Source organism: Hoplias malabaricus, chromosome 4 (assembly GCF_029633855.1).
Source record: "Hoplias malabaricus isolate fHopMal1 chromosome 4, fHopMal1.hap1, whole genome shotgun sequence".
In the NCBI taxonomy this organism is placed as follows: Eukaryota; Metazoa; Chordata; class Actinopteri; order Characiformes; family Erythrinidae; genus Hoplias; species Hoplias malabaricus.
The window spans coordinates 48,641,090-48,653,765 of record NC_089803.1 but is presented as its reverse complement, the minus strand read 5'-3'; the positions used below and the strand labels follow the sequence as shown (position 1 = coordinate 48,653,765).

The following is a 12,676-nucleotide window of genomic DNA, read 5'->3' as shown; positions in this document are numbered from 1 at the left end:
GCACCTACCTTCACCCTCGGGCCCTTCCAAGCCTAACCGGAGCCGGTCGCGACTCACCACCACGCGGGGAAAATGCACCTGACGTGTCAAGCCTTCATACGCCCGAGAGGCCTGAATTCGGGAGGCAAAGCTCAGGGCCGAGCAGGGAGTGGGGTCGCCCCCTCTCTCGCCTGGATGAACTCGCCTCCAAGTCACGGAACTACATGAGTGCGGGCCGTCCGCCCGGCTGAATCCCCCGGGGTGGTCTTCTTGGTCCACCGACCGTTTACCTCTCAACGGTTTCACGCTCTCTAGTTAGTACCCCAACGTCCCACGAGCAGCTTATTAGATGGCGTTTGGCGGACACCGCGCGCCGAGGCGCACGATTTTTTCTCGGGCCCGGGGGTGGGTCAGGCACCCTCAGGGCGTCCCCACGAGCCGCCGCGACGATCGGCGGAGCTCTGCCGCGGACCGTTTCCGAGCTAAAAATCGTCAAAGTTCTGGCCGTTTTGCCGCAGTTCGGCCCTCCCGCACCAGGTGGCGGACGGAGGTCCCAGATCCAATTTATTTTGATGCCATTCAAATAAATTGGAAGTGGGATGCCTACCTAAATAGATTGGAAGTGGGATGCTGGTCTGATTCCAATGTATTCCAGTCATATTTGAAATAGATTGGAGGTGGGATGCTTGTCCAATTCCAATGTATTCCAGTCATATTTGAAATAGATTGGAGGTGGGATGCTTGTCCAATTCCAATGTATTCCAGTCATATTTGAAATAGATTGGAAGTGGGATGCTGGTCCAATTCCAATGTATTCCAGTCACATTTGAAATAGATTGGAGGTGGGATGCTGGTCCAATTCCAATGTATTCCAGTCACATTTGAAATAGATTGGAGGTGGGATGCTGGTCCAATTCCAATGTATTGCAGTCACATTTGAAATAGATTGGAGGTGGGATGCTGGTCCAATTCCAATGTATTGCAGTCACATTTGAAATAGATTGGAGGTGGGATGCTGGTCCAATTCCAATGTATTCCAGTCACATTTGAAATAGATTGGAGGTGGGATGCTGGTCCAATTCCAATGTATTCCAGTCATATTTGAAATAGATTGGAGGTGGGATGCTGGTCCAATTCCAATGTATTCCAGTCACATTTGAAATAGATTGGAGGTGGGATGCTGGTCCAATTCCAATGTATTCCAGTCATATTTGAAATAGATTGGAGGTGGGATGCTGGTCCAATTCCAATGTATTCCAGTCATATTTGAAATAGATTGGAGGTGGGATGCTGGTCCAATTCCAATGTATTCCAGTCATATTTGAAATAGATTGGAGGTGGGATGCTGGTCCAATTCCAATGTATTCCAGTCATATTTGAAATAGATTGGAGGTGGGATGCTGGTCCAATTCCAATGTATTCCAGTCACATTTGAAATAGATTGGAGGTGGGATGCTGGTCCAATTCCAATTCATTCCACTCCTGTCAAATAGATTGTAAGTGGGATGCTGGTCCAATTCTAGTCATGGCAAATAGATTGTAAGTGGGAAATTCCAATCAATTCCAGTAATGTCAAATAGATTGTAAGTTGGATGCTGCTCCAATTGCAATTTATTCCAGTCCTGTCAAATAGATTGTAAATGGGATGCTGGTCTAAATCTAGTCATGGCAAATAGATTGTAAGTGGGAAATTCCAGTCTATTCCTGTCCTGTCAAATAGATTATAAGTGGGATGCTGGTCCAAATTTAGTCATGGCAAATAGATTGTAAGTGGGATGTTGGTCAAATTCCAGTCTATTCCAGTCATGTCAAATACATGTAAGTGGGATCCCACTTCCAATCTATTTGACTTCGCTGATATAGATTGGAATTGGGATCCCACTTCCAATTTATTTGACTTAACAGAAATAGATTGGAAGTGGGATCCCATGAAAGATGTATTTGACTTGGCTGAAATAGATTGGAAGTGGGATCCCACTCCCAATTTATATGACATAGCTTAAATAAACTGCTAGTGGGATCCCACTTCCAATCTATTTCAGTCAAGTCAAATAAATTGGAAGTGGGATCCCACTTCCAATCTATTTCAGCCAAGTCAAATACATGTTTCGTGGGATCCCACTTCCAATTTATTTGACTTGACTGAAATAGATTGGAAGTGGGATCCCACTCCCAATTTATTTGATTTGGCTGAAATAGATTGGAAGTGGGACAGTGAGATCTCAGCTCTCTGACATCATATTATTATATTAATGCCACTCCTCTTTAAGTCTGGGTCTGCTGACATCACGGTGTGATTTTGGAGAAGATTGGAATATGTCAAAAATTTGACCCAAAAGAAGTCAAAGGGGTACCCCTTTGAGATTTTTAGGGCAAATTTTTGACTTCATGCAATCTTCTTCAAACTCACACCCTGAATTAAGGAGGCTGATACGTAGATAATGGTGTTATTTGTTTTTTCATATTTCTTATCAAAGCTGAGATCTGACTGTCCCACTTCCAATTTATTCAAGTCAAGTTTATACATGGGATTTGGACAGAGGAATTTTACAACTGTTAATACAGGAATGCACTCAGAATGAGTTGATTTGTGTAGAAAAATATATACTGTGGCATAAAATAATGCTTTTCCCCAAAATAACTTAGGCTTTTTTGAGGAAATCCCACCAGCAATGTATATGACATAGCTTAAATAAAGTGCTAGGGGGATCCCACGAAAGATGTATTTGACTTGGCTGAAATAGATTGGAAGTGGGATCCCACTTCCAATTTATTTGACTTGGCTGAAATAGATTGGAAGTGGGATCCCACAAGCAATTTAAATGACATAGCTTAAATAAACTGCTAGTGGGATCCCACTTCCAATTTATTTGACTTGGCTGAAATAGATTGGAAGTGGGATCCCACGAAACATGTATTTGACTTGGCTGAAATAGATTGGAAGTGGGATCCCACGAAACATGTATTTGACTTGGCTGAAATAGATTGGAAGTGGGATCCCACTTCCAATTTATTTGACTTGGCTGAAATAGATTGGATGTGGGATCCCACGAAACATGTATTTGACTTGGCTGAAATAGATTGGAAGTGGGATCCCACAAGCAATTTAAATGACATAGCTTAAATAAACTGCTAGTGGGATCCCACTTCCAATCTATTCCAGTCAAGTCAAATAAATTGGAAGTGGGATCCCACTTCCAATCTATTTCAGCCAAGTCAAATACATGTTTCGTGGGATCCCACAAGCCATTTATATGACATAGCTGAAATACATTAGAAGTGGGATCCCCTTAAAAAACTAGTAAAATCCTTGAAAATATTTGAATAAAAACAGAGGCCTAACTGACAGTTGGAGGGAATTTCTTTCGAATAAATTTACTGATTTTTTTTTACATACTAAACAAGGTCGCAGTGACCCGGCCCTTCGATATGTTGTTTGAGGGTCCCAGATGATTAAGTATTCGGCGCGGCTAGTTCGGCAGCCCCCCCCCCCAAGTCCAGATTCTGGACGTCCCACTCCCAATTTATTCCCATTCAAAGGTCATACATGGGTTTTGGACACCCCTCAGAAAGGTCCGAATGACCCCTAATTTAAATATGTTTATCATGTATACTCCACGAGACAGTGTGTAAAATTTCGTAAGCCTAGGGTGTTGTTTTCTATGAAAAATCCATAAAAATGTTATGTTTTTCTGTGCATTCACTTGAATGGAAACAGAGGCCTAACTGACCAGTTCAAAGGCAATTTTCTGGATCTATTTTATTTTTTTTCCTATACTTGGAAAGGTCGCAGTGACCCGGCCCTTCGATATGTTGTTTGAGGGTCCCAGATGATTAACTAGTCGAAGCGCCGAAGTCCGTGGCCCCCCCCAAGCCCAGATTCTGGACATCCCGCTCCCAATTTATTCCCATTCAAAGGTCATACATGGGTTTTGGACACCCCTCAGAAAGGTCCGAATGACCCCTAATTTAAATATGTTTATCATGTATACTCCACGAGACAGTGTGTAAAATTTCGTAAGCCTAGGGTGTTGTTTTCTATGAAAAACCTTTGAAAAGATTCGAAAAAAAACAGAGGCCTAACTGACAGTTGGAGGGAATTTTTTTCGAATAAATTTGCTAATTTTTTTTTTACATACTAAACAAAGTCGCAGTGACCCGGCCCTTCGATATGTTGTTTGAGGGTCCCAGATGATTAAGTATTCGACGCGGCTAGTTCGGAAGCCCCCCCCAAGCCCAGATTCTGGACATGCCACTCCCAATTTATTCCCATTCAAAGGGTATACATGGGTTTTGGACACCCCTTAGAAAGGTCCGAATGACCCCAAATTTAAATATGTTTATCATGTATACTGCACGAGACAGTGTGTAAAATTGCGTAAGCCTAGGGTGTTGTTTTCTATGAAAAATCCATAAAAACGTTCCTTTTTTCTGTGCATTCACTTGAATGGAAACAGAGGCCTAACTGACCAGTTCAAAGGCAATTTTCTGGAACTATTTTTTTTTTTCCTATACTTGGAAAGGTCGCAGTGACCCGGCCCTTCGATATGTTGTTTGAGGGTCCCAGATGATTAACTAGTCGAAGCGCCGAAGTCTGCGCCCCCCCCCCCAAGCCCAAATTGTGGACGTCCCACTTCCAATTTATTCCCATTCAAATTTCATACATGGGTTTTGGACACCCCTTAGAAAGGTCCGAACGACCCCTAATTAAAATATGTTTATCATGTACACCCCACAAGACAGCGTGTGAAATTGCGTGGCCGACGTCCCACTTCCAATGTATCACCTTCAATTCCAATAGATTGGAAGTGGGGTCGGTCAATTCCGTGGCCGACGTCCCACTTCCAATGTATCGACCTCAATTGAAATAGATTGGAAGTGGGATCGGTCAGTTCCGTGGCCGACGTCCCACTTCCAATGTATCGACCTCAATTGAAATAAATTGGAAGTGGGATAGGTCAGTTCCGTGGCCGACGTCCCACCTGCAATGTATCGACCTCAATTGAAATAAATTGGAAGTGGGATAGGTCAGTTCCGTGGCCGACGTCCCACTTCCAATGTATCGACCTCAATTGAAATAAATTGGAAGTGGGATAGGTCAGTTCAGTGGCCTACGTCCAACTTCCAATCTATTGCCTTCAATTCAAATAGATTGGAAGTGGGATACAAAAAATGGTCAGCAACTTGGTGACCCTTGTCCATTTCCAATGTATATGCTTCAATTCAAATACATTGGAAGTGGGATACAAAAAATGGTCAGCAACTTGGTGACCCTTGTCCATCTCCAATGTATATGCTTCAATTCAAATACATTGGAAGTGGGATGTTAAATGCAGTTTTGGCCATTGGCCAGCTTTGTGGTCATTCCATGACCTCATCTAAACAAATGTCACTACACAAACATGTTCTTTTGGCCACCTGGACAAACCAGAGGTCTCAGAAGGGCACTCAGAGGGTCACTAGACGGGCTCATCCCAAGAGCAATGTATATGAGACTGTTGACTAAATGTACAGTGGGATGGTGATGCCTCCATCCGTTTTCAAGAGCACTTGTGACAAATTGAGCGCTGCGGACGAGGGTGCCTCGACGCCGCGAGTTCACGGATGGAGCGACTATGCCCCTAGTGAGTCCCACGAACAAGCTATTGCCCGCAGTAAGTAAGTCAAATGTGGTTAGTACCCAACGTCCCGCCGGCAATTTACCTAAGTGGCCGGGGGGATCCCATATCGTAATACGATCCCACGCACCAATTATGCGACCACCGGCAATTTATTTGAATGGGGTTTTGTCCGCGAACCATGTACCGGTACTACCTCTTGAACTCTCTCTTCAAAGTACTGTTTTCAACTTTCTCTCACGGTACTTTGTTCGCTGTCGGTCTCGTGCCGGCATTTAGCCTTAGATGGAGTTTACCACCCACTTTGAGCTGCATTCACAAGCAACCCGACTTCGGGAAGCCCGATCTACCCGGCGGGATGCGGGACGATACCGGGCCTTCACCATCTATGGAAGACACTTCCTTGCAAAACTTGGTCCCACGTCCGCACCGAGACTAAACAGACTTCCGTACGCTACATTTCCCGGCCCACCCCGGTCAGGGGAAAGAGGGATTCAGCGCTGGGCTCTTCCCTCTTCGCTCGCTGCTACTAAGGGAATCCTTGTTAGTTTCTTTTCCTCCGCTTACTGATATGCTTAAGTTCAGCGGGTTGTCTCGTCTGATCTGAGGTCGCGCTCTCGCCACACGGTGGTTTAAGAATCGAGTCTGGGTTTATGAAGACGAAGGGCCGTCCGAGGTGGAGGCCCTGCGAACTTCCAGCCGCGGTCTGGGAAGACCGATTGATGGGTAAAGCGACACTCAGACAGGCGTGCGACCCGCAGACAATGTGCGTTCGAAATATCGATGATCTGTGTTCCGCATGAAACTGGTTCTTGGTACGTGGAACATAACCTCACTGGGGGGAAAGAGCCAGAGCTGGTGCATGAGATTGAGAGATACCAGCTAGATATAGTTGGGCTCACCTCTACACACAGTGTAGGCTCTGGAACCAAACTCCTCGATAGGGGTTGGTCTCTCTCTTACTCAGGAGTTGCACAGGGTGAGAGGCGCCGGGCGGGTGTGGGGATACTCACAAGTCCCCGGCTGGCGCCTGTACAGCTGGAGTTTGTCCCAGTAAACGAGAGGGTCGCCTCATTGCGGCTCCGGCTTGCAGAGAGGAAAACTTTGACTGTTGTGTGTGCGTATGCACCGAACAGCAGCTCAGAGCATTCGGCCTTCTTGGAGGCAGTGACTGGAGTTCTAGAGGGGATTCCATGCACTGACTCTGTTGTTTTACTGGGGGACTTCAATGCTCACGTTGGCAATGACTGGGAAACCTGGAGAGGAGTGATTGGGAGGAACGGACTGCCTGATCTAAACCCGAGTGGTGTGATGTTGTTGGACTTCTGTGCTAGCCATGGTTTGTCCATAACGAACACCATGTTCGAACATAAGAAGAAGAGCTCATAAGTGTACTTGGTACCAGAGCACTCTGGGCCAATGGTCAATGATCGACTTTGTGGTTGTGTCTTCTGACCTGAGGCCGTATGTTTTGGACACTCGGGTAAAGAGAGGGGCTGAGCTGTCAACCGATCACCATCTGGTGGTGAGTTGGATCCGATGGCGGGGAAAGCTGCCGGACAGACCTGGTAAACCCAAACGTATTGTGAGGGTGTGCTGGGAAAAGCTGGCAGATGACTCTGTCCGGATGGATTTCAACTCTCACCTCCGAGAGAACTTCTCACATGTTCCGGAGGAGGTAGGGGGAATGGAGTCTGAATGGACACTGTTCGGGACCTCCATCGTGGAAGCGGCTGCATGTAGCTGTGGTCAAAAGCTTGTCGGTGCCTGTTATGGCCCAACCCAACCCAAGAACCCGTTGGTGGACACCAGGGGTGAGGGAAGCTGTCAAGCGGAAGAAGGAGGCTTTTCGAGATTGGCTAGCTCGGGGAACTTCCGATTCTGCGGATGGGTACCGGCAGGCGAAAAAGGCTGCAGCTGTGGCAGTTGCTGAAGCAAAATCCAGAGCATGGGAGGAGTTTGGAGAGGCCATGGAGAATGACTTCCGGGCGGCCTCAAAGAGGTTCTGGAAAACACTCCGACAGCTCAGGAGGGGGAGGGGGGACACTGTCCAAGCTGTGCTCAGCAAGGATGGTGAAACTCTGAACTCGACTGAGCGTACTGTTGGGCGTTGGAAGGAGCACTTTGAGGAACTCCTTAACCCGAGAGACATGCCTCCTGTACAGGAGCTAGGGCCAGAAGTGTCTGGGGGGTCAGATTCCATTTCCTTGGCTGAAGTCACTGAGGTGGTGAAAAAGCTTCGCAGTGGCAAAGCTCCAGGAGTGGATGAGATTCGCCCAGAGTTAGTGTAGATAGCTGCTGACAATCCAGAGCCGGGACCAGGCCGCAGACAGACAGGCTAAACCGACCGTCTGCGAACTGTCTTGAGACGTCACCCAGGTTCAACTGTATTGAGACTGTGTCTTTCCCCCGAGCTAAATGTAAAAGTAGAAAAACAAAATCAGCCTGTTTCAGCAACCTAATCAATATTAAATCATACACAACACCTAGCAGCAACACCTCAGAACTAAAATTTGGGTTACTCAACATAAGATCACTAAACTCAAAAGCACTCATCGTAAATGATATTATAAGTGATCATAAATTCAATGTTTTCTGTCTCACGGAAACGTGGGTTAAACCAAATGAATATTTAGCACTAAATGAAGCCACCCCCCTAGGCTATAATTATGCACATAGCCCAAGAATATCAGGCAAAGGAGGTGGAGTATGTGTAATTTACCAAAATACCCTAGAAATTAGTCTTAAACAATGTGACACCTTCTCTTCTTTTGAGGTTCTCTCCACTATTATTACAAATCCGGTCACAAAAAAGGACGCATTTTTATTATGCAACATTTACAGACCACCAGGGCCTTACTTAGAATTTCTGAAAGAATTCAGCGATTTTGCTACAAACCTAGCGGTGTGCAATCATAAAGTTATAATTGTAGGAGATTTCAATATCCATTTTGAGAAGGAAAGTGACCCACTAAAAAAGGCATTTACCTCAATCTTAGACTCTATTGGTATTACTCAAAATGTAACAGGGCCTACACACTACTGCAGCCACACTTTAGACTTAGTTCTGACACTAGGTCTTAACATTGACAAAATTAATATCTTACCGCAATCCTCAGCAATCTCCGATCATTACTTAATTTCATATGAGCTACGTTTTATCCATAATATATGTAAGAACCCTCGCTATTCTACAAGGCGTATAATAAAACCATCTACCGCCCTACAATTTATAGAAAACCTACCAGAACTATCGACCCCAGTTCCAACCCCATCAGACCCAATGGACCTAGATGTACTAACTGATTACCTAGAAAATACCTGTCGATCTACTTTAGAAAAGGTAGCACCACTTAAACATAAAAGTATAAGACAGAAAAAGCTCGCACCATGGTATAACGATAAGACCCGTACTTTAAAACAAACATTACGAAAACTAGAGCGGAAATGGCGATCAACCAAGCTTGAAGTGTTCCATTCTGCCTGGAAGGACAGCCTTATAGAGTATAGAAATGCCCTCACTAAAGCTCGCTCAGCATATCTGGCCTCGCTGATCTCCCATAATAAAAATAATCCGAGAGCACTGTTTAGTGTGTTTTCTAGAATTACAAAAAATCAAGCAGGTTCTGAACAACTAATTCCAGCAACTCTCACCAGTAAAGATTTTATGGACTTTTTTAATAATAAAATTGAGAATATTAGACAACAAACTCTAGCCACAGGATCAAATCCATCCTGGCTGCCACCTGATGTGAATGAAATAAAACATAATATAACTGTAAAAGAAAGACTTGAAACCTTTTGCCCACTCCCACAATTAGAACTAGAGAAGATTATCACCTCCGCAAACTGTACAACTTGCACACTTGATGCAATTCCCACAAAGTTGCTCAAAGAAGTACTACCAGCTATTATTGATCCTCTTTTAATTATAGTAAACTCATCCCTTAGTCTGGGCCATGTACCCAAAGCTTTTAAACTAGCAGTTATTAAACCTATGATCAAGAAACCAAATCTTGATGCTAGTACACTGTCTAATTACAGGCCTATTTCTAATTTGCCATTTCTGTCTAAGATCTTAGAAAAAGCTGTGGCCCAACAACTTAGTTCATATCTACATAAGAATCATATATATGAAAAATTCCAATCTGGATTCAGGCAACATCATAGTACAGAGACAGCTCTAGTCAAGATAACAAATGATCTTCTTCTTGCCTCTGATCAAGGCCACGTATCCCTGTTGGTGCTTCTTGACCTAAGCGCAGCCTTCGATACAATAGACCACAATATTCTCATAGAAAGGTTAGAAAACATGGTTGGAATCACAGGGACAGCCCTATTATGGTTTAAATCTTACTTAACGGAACGTTATCAATTCGTAAAAGTAAACAATCTAAATTCAAATTATTCTAAAGTAAGATTTGGAATTCCACAAGGCTCTATTTTAGGACCATTATTATTTACATTATACATGTTACCGCTAGGCACAGTTATAAAAAACCATGACATTAACTTTCACTGTTACGCAGACGACACACAATTGTATATTTCAGCCAAGCCCGATGACAAACACAGATTAAAGAAAATAGAGGACTGTGTAAAAGACGTGAAAGGCTGGATGTTGCATAATTTCCTCCTCCTAAACAGCAACAAAACAGAGGTCCTGCTTTTGGGTCCAAAAGTGACAAGAAATAAATTATCAGACTTAATTTTAAATCTAGCTAACTTTCCAGTTAAACCTGGTTCAGCAGCAAAAAATCTTGGTGTCATAATTGACCCGGATTTATCATTTGATCAACACATAGGTAGTATCACTAGGACAGCTTTTTTACATCTTCGCAATATTGCTAAGATTAGAAATGCCTTATCCCTCCAGGACGCAGAAACATTAGTACATGCCTTTATTACTTCAAGGCTTGACTACTGTAACGCACTACTGTCAGGATGCACCAGCAGCAATTTAAGAAAACTTCAACTAGTTCAAAATGCTGCAGCTAGGGTCCTCACTAAAACTAGAAAATTTGAACATATCAGCCCAGTTTTATCATCACTTCATTGGCTGCCTGTTAAATTCCGCATTGACTACAAAATTTTGTTATTAACATATAAAGCTCTACATGGGCTTGCTCCTGAATATCTTCAAGATACAATTTCCTATTATGAGCCCCCACGTTCACTCAGATCACAGAATACTGGATTTTTAAATGTTCCCAGAATTCAGAAGGCCTCAGCTGGGGGAAGAGCCTTTTCTTATAAAGCCCCCCAACTCTGGAATGACCTTCCAGAAAATGTTCGGGACTCAGACACAGTCGCAATCTTCAAATGTAGGCTAAAAACTCATTTGTTTAGTTTATCATTTGGTAGCTAATGCTCCCCCATAGATAAAGGCGGCAGATCCGGGGGGTCCATGGACACAGGGAATTATAGTAAACTGAGACGCTGGTGCTGTCGTCCCGCCGCTTCTCGCGATCACTCAGGTTTGTTGACGGTGGAGCGGAGGGATGCCAGTGTTTCAGGATGCTCCCGTGTCTGTGTGTCCTCCTGGTTCTCTCCTTTTAGTTAATGCTGTCATAGTCAGATCTGCCGGAGTCATTAGCCACACTCTGGAAATTTTCATATTTTCTACTTTACAAACACAAAACAGTTCAAAACTAATTCCATCCCTTTACATCTTTCCGAGTAAACGACTGCCCACCTGTCTGTCTGGACACTGATGGATGACTGTCGAGATCCTCCTCCACGCTTCAGACCAGCTGCCCACGCTCCAGCAACCACCAAGTGCCTTGAAGCTGTCCCTACACTGAAGCTCTCATGGACTACTAACTATCATCACCAGTAGATTGACCAGAGGAGGATGGGTCACCCCTTGTGAGCCTTGGTTCCTCCCAAGGTTTCTTCCTCAGCTGGGGGAGTTTTTCCTTGCCACTGTCGCCCCTGGCTTGCTCACTTGAGGGTTTTACATTTGTCTTTACATTTCATGTCAAATCTTGTCTTACTGGAATTCTGTGAAGCTGCTTTGTGACAACATCAGTTGTGAAAAGCGCTATATAAATAAATTTGATTTGATTTGATTTGATTTGATTTGAGTTACTGAAGGCACTCGATACTGTGGGGCTGTCTTGGATGACACGCCCATACAATATCGCATGGACCTCGGGAACGGTGCCTTTGGATTGGCAAACCGGGGTGGTGGTTCCTATTTTCAAAAAAGGGGACCGGAGAAAGTGTGCCAATTATCGTGGCATTACACTTCTCAGCCTCCCGGGGAAAGTCTATGCCAAGGTGCTGGAAAGGAGAATCCGTCCGATAGTTGAACCTAGGATTTTGAAGGAACAATGCGGATTTCGTCCTGGCCGTGGAACTATGGACCAACTCTTTACTTTTGCACAGATGATTGAGGGGGCGTGGGAATTTGCTACTCCACTCTACACATGCTTTGTGGATTTGGAGAAGGCATATGACCGTGTTCCCCGAGAGATTCTGTGGGAGGTGCTGCAGGAGTATGGGGTACCAGGGTCGCTCCGGCGAGCCGTACGGTCCTTGTACTCTCAGAGTTTGAGTTGTGATCGCATCCTTGGTAGTAAGTCAGGCTTGTTCAGTGTGGGCATTAGACTCCGTCAGGGCTGTGCCTTATCTCCACTCCTGTTCCTGATATTCATGGACAGGGTGGCGCGGCGTAGCCTGGGGCAGGAGGGCTTCCGTTGAGGAGCTCAGGAGGTGGCATCTCTGCTTTTTGCGGACGATGTTGTTCTTCTGGCTTCTTCGCATGGAGGCCTCCAGCGTTCACTTGAGCAGTTTGCAGCCGAGTGTGAAGCGGTCGGTATGCGGATCAGCACCTCCAAGTCTGAGGCCATGGTTATCTCCCGGAAACAGATGGCATGCTCCCTTCAGGTAAGGGGTGAGAACCTGCCCCAAGTGAAGGAGTTCAAGTATCTTGTTCACGAGTGATGGGAAGAGGGATGGTGAGATTGACCGTAGGATAGATGCAGCGTCTGCAGTAATGCGGTCACTGTACCGCACCGTTGTGGTGAAGTGAGAGCTGAGCCATAAAGCAAAGCTCTCAATTTACCGGTCAGTCT

The 12,676-nt window shown here is 44.9% G+C and overlaps 1 pseudogene; it reads right to left on the bottom strand.

The window, feature by feature from the left end:
• Positions 1 to 6,209, bottom strand: part of LOC136695977 (28S ribosomal RNA) — a 9,463-nt pseudogene extending 3,254 nt beyond the window's left edge.
• Between the last annotated feature and the right edge of the window lie 6,467 nt (positions 6,210 to 12,676).